Source organism: Fukomys damarensis, unplaced genomic scaffold, assembly GCF_012274545.1.
Source record: "Fukomys damarensis isolate Sample0158 unplaced genomic scaffold, DMR_v1.0_HiC HiC_scaffold_25, whole genome shotgun sequence".
Taxonomy (NCBI): Eukaryota; Metazoa; Chordata; class Mammalia; order Rodentia; family Bathyergidae; genus Fukomys; species Fukomys damarensis.
Genome location: NW_022900937.1, coordinates 8441638 through 8447376, shown reverse-complemented (window position 1 = coordinate 8447376; position 5739 = coordinate 8441638).

The window sequence follows — 5739 nt, the reverse complement described above, 5'->3', positions numbered from 1 at the left end:
CCTCCTTCTCCTCCTCCTCCTCCTCTTCCTCCCCTCCACCTTCTTGTTACATGGGCAGTTGCTTTCCTTAACTCTTGAGCTGGAGGTTTGGGGCACGGATCACTGTTCAGCTTGGTGTGGCTGTGAGCAGACCATCACCAGATGTTGCCAGCTGCACCTTGCTCCCCCCCCACCCTAGATTTTAAAATTTCTAAATGTTTGTTTTATTTCAAATGAAAAAAGAAATACATTTTAAACACAGCAAATATTTTTGTTATAAAGTGAAACCTCAGGGAGAGGCTTTGTCTCACTCTGATGCCCATCAACAAAAACAAGAACAACACCAACAATAATAAGACCCAGCTTGCTTTTCATTTCTTAGGACAAAAGTTATCCGACTATGTTCAGAATATCAGGTCATTCCAGAGCAGAAACCTAGTAAGCTTAAAACCCAGGAAAACAAAAGATGAACCACAATACAAAGGGAAAGATTCAAGTCATAGCAGAATTTTATCATGGGCTACAATGAAAGAAAACACCAAGAGAGAAGAACATCTCTCAGAGACCACTTTCCAATCAAGTAAAAGCACTCTGTTGACAGATGCTTTCTTTCTAATATGCACTATTTAATGCTGTGCATCTCATTTATGGTGACTTAGCTAAAAATTCAAACTACTTCAATCCCAAGGGTCTTTCAAAAGATGTCACGGGCCATGTTGTGAATCCTGGAACCGGTGTTTAAGCTGAGGCTCGTTACTAGTGAGATGACACACACATTTTTACTAATAAAACTACACTCACTATTTGCAGTATGCTTCAGGAAACTTAAAGCTGTGTGTGGGAGGCTGGGGGAAGAGAGAGTGGGCCTGGTCATTTGGGTAACTTTTGGTGGAGTGGAAAGCAAAAAACAATAGACAGAGGCCAGTCCACAGCCTCGTGGCTCATGGCACTGCCTCGGGAAGTGTTTTGAGTTCTTGAGTGAGCTGCTTATGACCTGGACCCCAAAGACGTGAGATGTGGAGAGCAGAAAACCAGTGGGGCAGTGGGCTAAGAATCATACACACAAGTAAGTGACAGCAATCCAAGTTGATGGGTCTCAGGAATGCAAGTGGGATGGTTTTAGGAAGGATAAATCAAGGGCATTGCAAGAGCTCTGGGTCAGACAAGATGTCCCTAAAGAAGTGACATCCATGCCAACGTAAAGGTCTAGAAGGGATTAAGCACATTCAAAGGCACAGAGTGGGTCACAGGGAAAGGCTGACACACTTCTCCAGGCAGAGTAAGTGCCATGTTCAAAGGCCATGAGCCAAGACCGAGGAAATGAACGGAGCAAGCATGGCTGGTTTTAGAGAGCAGCAGAGCTCAGAAAACAGACTGACAGATGACAAACGTAGACTATGTCACGGTGGGGCTAAGCACTCAGCAGAGGCACAAGGAGAGTGAGGGAGCTCAGGAAGGTCTCCCTGAGCAGACGCCTAAGTCAAGTGTGGAAAGGTGGCTATGGGCAGCATGGAAGCAGCATCCCAAGTGGACGACCAACCAGCTGTCCGAGCGAGAGCCTCTTGTGCAGTTTAGGACAGATCCCACCCTGGCACCAGGAGTGAGCAGGGAGATGGCTGGAAATGAGGCTGGAGGAAGAGTGGGGTCACAGACCATCATTCAGTGTGAAAGTCTCAGCTATAGAGAGATTGTTTGCAAGGGGAATTTCATAATCTGGCCTACACTGATAAAGGTCATTCTGGCCATTGTGGGAGGAAGTCAGCACGAGGGCAGGTGCAGAGGCAGCCTTTGTGTGGTGGGAATAGAGGTCCAGGGTAACTCCTCAGGATGGAACCTGTGTTCCTGGGAGCACAGGGATCAGCAGTGCCAGCAAAGGACCAGGCTTTCCAGACTCATTGAGGGGAGGAGAGGAGGAAGATACATTGGAACCTGGACTTGAGGTTCCTGTGACATCCAAGTAGAGCTGCAACTTTGGGAGTCCTCAGTAGACAGGGCAGTTGGGATAGTGAGTGTAGGCCAGACCGCCCAAGGAGAGAAGAGGAGAGAAAAGGCCAAGGACGTGGTCACTGGCAAGACCGGCAGGGATAGTGTGGAGAGCAGTTCAATGACCATGGTGGCAATGATGGCAGCAAAGGAGAGGAAGGGAGGGGTCTGTGGACACATTTGCATCCAGCTTGTTCTACTTTATGCCCTGCACGTGCTAATTAACCCTCGGGATATGCCTGTCAGGGTCTTCCACATGCTGACTTCCAGTTATTTGTTTAACATGAAACCCACTGTCAGATCTGTATTAATTTGGCTCTGACATCTGCAGGCTTAAGTGGTTCTTTTTGTTTTGTTTTGTTTTGTTTATTTTTTTAGGCAGGGTCTCACTGTGACGTAGAGACTGACCTGGAACTCACTATGTAGCCCAGGCTGATCTAGAACTTGCAGAAATCCTCCTGCCTCAGCCTCCCAAGTGCTGGGATTCCAGGCATGCGCCACCACGCGCCAGCTAAGTAGTTCTTTATTTCGGGAAATATTTGCATCATTTCCGTCAGCAGCCCTTTCTTTTCTCTCATTCCATTTATGACTATCTTTTCTGCTCTGTCTTCCATCTCTGCTACCCCTATGGATTGCTTTCTCTGAAATAACGTCCATATCCCGGTGGGTATTTCTCTGTCACATCACACAGCTCCCTGAAGCCCACCCACGGATCCTATTTCCATTTATTCCACCTGTCTCCGTGTGGCCTTCGTGTCCAGGATTTCTTTTCTTCTCTCCTTTCTGTTCTCACATCCTTCTCCTTGAAGCGCGCCCTTCCCTCAGCTCTTACTGGTCTCTCGCGGTTGTTGACATCTGTCCTTCTGTCTGCTTTCTACATCCTTCTCTCTTCCCTGAGATCCACGCATTCGGCCGCTCCTGGCTCCATCTGTGACCGATCTGCCCTTCTTACTCCTCTTTCCACGTTCCCTAGATCTAACGGCATCAGTTCTCCTGGCCCAGGCCGCTGCCTGGAGACTTCCATTCAGCCTTCTAGCAAAGCCATTTCAGAGCACAGTGCCTCCCCCGTAGGCCCGGGGAGTCTTAAGTGAAGTTCTACGCTTTCTGTTTCCCACTTGATTTCATTCCCCATCCTTTTGTCCCATAAACAGCACTACTCTCCCCCACACTGCTCACATCAACCCCAGTGCCACGACCAGGGCTGACGTCCACGACATCTGATGCCCCGGGGAGCTGCGTTGCTCACCCTCCTTCCAGCTTGAGAAAAGTCCCCTGTGCATTGGCTTCCGAGTGCCAGCTTTGGAGTCACCACTCCAGCCTGCGCCTGCCTTCAGGGGGCACAGCAGTGGCCTTTTAATGAATGACACAAGTTTGGGTAAGGAAACACCATTTAATTAGGGAGTAAAATGTCTTCCACCCTGGTAAAATGGGAATTAACTTTAAAATTATGAAATCAATCCAATTCATATTATTAATAATTTTACATTAGCGTTCCCTGCATGCTGCCCTGCATTCTATCCCCAGAATCCCCCAAAACAAGAAGAAAAGAAAAAGTTAAGAAATGACGTTCTCAGACCATCCATTTTTATTTCATATGTTTGCGATGTTTAAGAGAACTTGGCATGCTTGAGTTGTAGGAGCAATTTAAAATATTTCCTCATTTGTATTTGTGATTTTTAAGGTTAAAAATACACAATTATTTTGCTACATTTCAGATACACAGTATCAATAAATCTACAATATTAGTATGGTCATAAAGAACTTCATAAATATATTGTTAAGTTTTTCTTAGTCATATTGTAGAAATATTTTTTAAATGTATAATATGAAAGCCCCTTAAAAGTGTTTATCTCATGCTATCAGATTTTTAATGGAAAAAGGTGGCTTTCATAGATGAATGTCATGTTTTCCACCCTGTTCACTAAAAGGCCAGGAGGAAAATGGAAGACCCTAAGTGGCTGCACCCGTAACTGCTTAAGACAGGGGATTTATTGATAAATACTTATAGAATATAAAACTGAGACCCAGTCTACCTTAAAGAAACCTACAATCCACGGCAAATCTGGGCACACACTATAGCTGTTTAAGCAGAACATAGTGGTGCACACCTATAATCCCTGTACTCGGGAGGCTGAGGCAGGTGGATCACCATGAGTTCAAGGCCAGCCTGGACTACACACCAAGATCCTGCCTCAAAAAGCAAACAAAAACAAATTTGTTTGTTTAAAGAAGGTATGAACAAGAAATCTTTTGGGAAGTAGGTGTCAAGTGGGAGATGTATTATTTTTTTTTATACATTTGAACCTTTCTTCTACTCACTAAAAAAATTGAAAGTTTAAAGAAAATAATTCAAAGTTTACTGCACGTTCTCTGCAAAACACACACATGAACTATCAGAAAGAAGTTTTGGTTTTTGGTACAAAGATCAGTTTGAATTTTTTATTACCTAGTTTTCAAAATTGAGGCTATTTAATGTATAAAAAATTTTAAGGTTTGATTAAACAATCTGAACCAATCTTTACATTTGTGGATTTTCTTTTTTGTGTACATTTTTAAATGTTTAATAAGATGTGAAGAACAGCTACAGGTTTTTCTAAAAACTTTATCTTGTTGACATTTTTATCTTACATGAATGTGGTGATGTGGTAAAAGATTTGAATACAGGTAAAGGCTCTATCACATTTTGAGGGCTTCTGTATAAATTTTTTAGGGTTCAGTAGAGTTAAGCTTTGATCATATTCTTTGCCACATTCTCTACAGCTGTAGGATTTCTCTCCAATATATATTCTCATGTTTAGGTAAGATATGAGCTTCAATAAAAGGCTTTGTCACACTCTTTGAACTGCATGGTTTCATTCTAGTGTGAATTATCTGGAGTTCAGTAAGTGTTGAACTATTATCAAAGGCTTTGCCACAGTGTTTACATTTGTAGGGTTGCTCTCCAGTACAAACTCTTTGGTGTTGAGTAAAGGCTGAGATCTGATGAAAGGATTTGACACTTTCTTTACACTGGTGAGGTCTCTCTGCGGTGTGTCTTCTCTCATGGAAAGTAAGATTTGAACTTCCAGAAAATGCTTTGCTGCATTCTTTCCATTTGTAGGGCTCCTCTCCAGTATGAATTCTCTGGTGTCTAGTAAGATTTGAGCTTTGGTGTAAGGCTTTCCTACATTCTTTACATTTGCAGGGTTTCTCTCTAGCATGAATTCTCTGGTGTTCAGTAAGAGTTAGCTGAGCGATATTTAAAGGCGTTGCCACAATCTTTACATTCATAGGGTTCTCTGCAGTATGAATTCTCTGATGTCTGGTAAGCTTAGAGCTTTGATGGAAGGCGTTGTTACACTCTTTATATTTGTAGTGTTTCTCTCCAATGTGAGTGAAGTGGTGTTGAGTAAGAGTTGAGCAAAATTTAAAGGCTCTGCCACAGACTTTACATTTGTAGGTTTTCTCTTCAGTTTGACTTTTCTGGTGTTGAGTAAGGGCTGAAGTTTTGGTAAAGACTTTGTCACATCCCTTTATACCTATAATGTTTCTCTGCAGTATCACTTATCTGGTGTTGAATATGGATACCTTGATGGGCAGTAAGTTTTGAGCACTGAGTAAGTTTTGTCCCATTTCTCACATTTGTAAATATTCTGTAGGAAATGAATGCACTGATGTTAACTAGGATTTGAGCCAAATGCAAAGTTTTCCTATTATTACATTGATGAATTTTCTGTCCAACGTAAATGTCCTGGTGGTTTTGTTGAGTAGAGTCCTCACTACAGACCTTCCCTTATT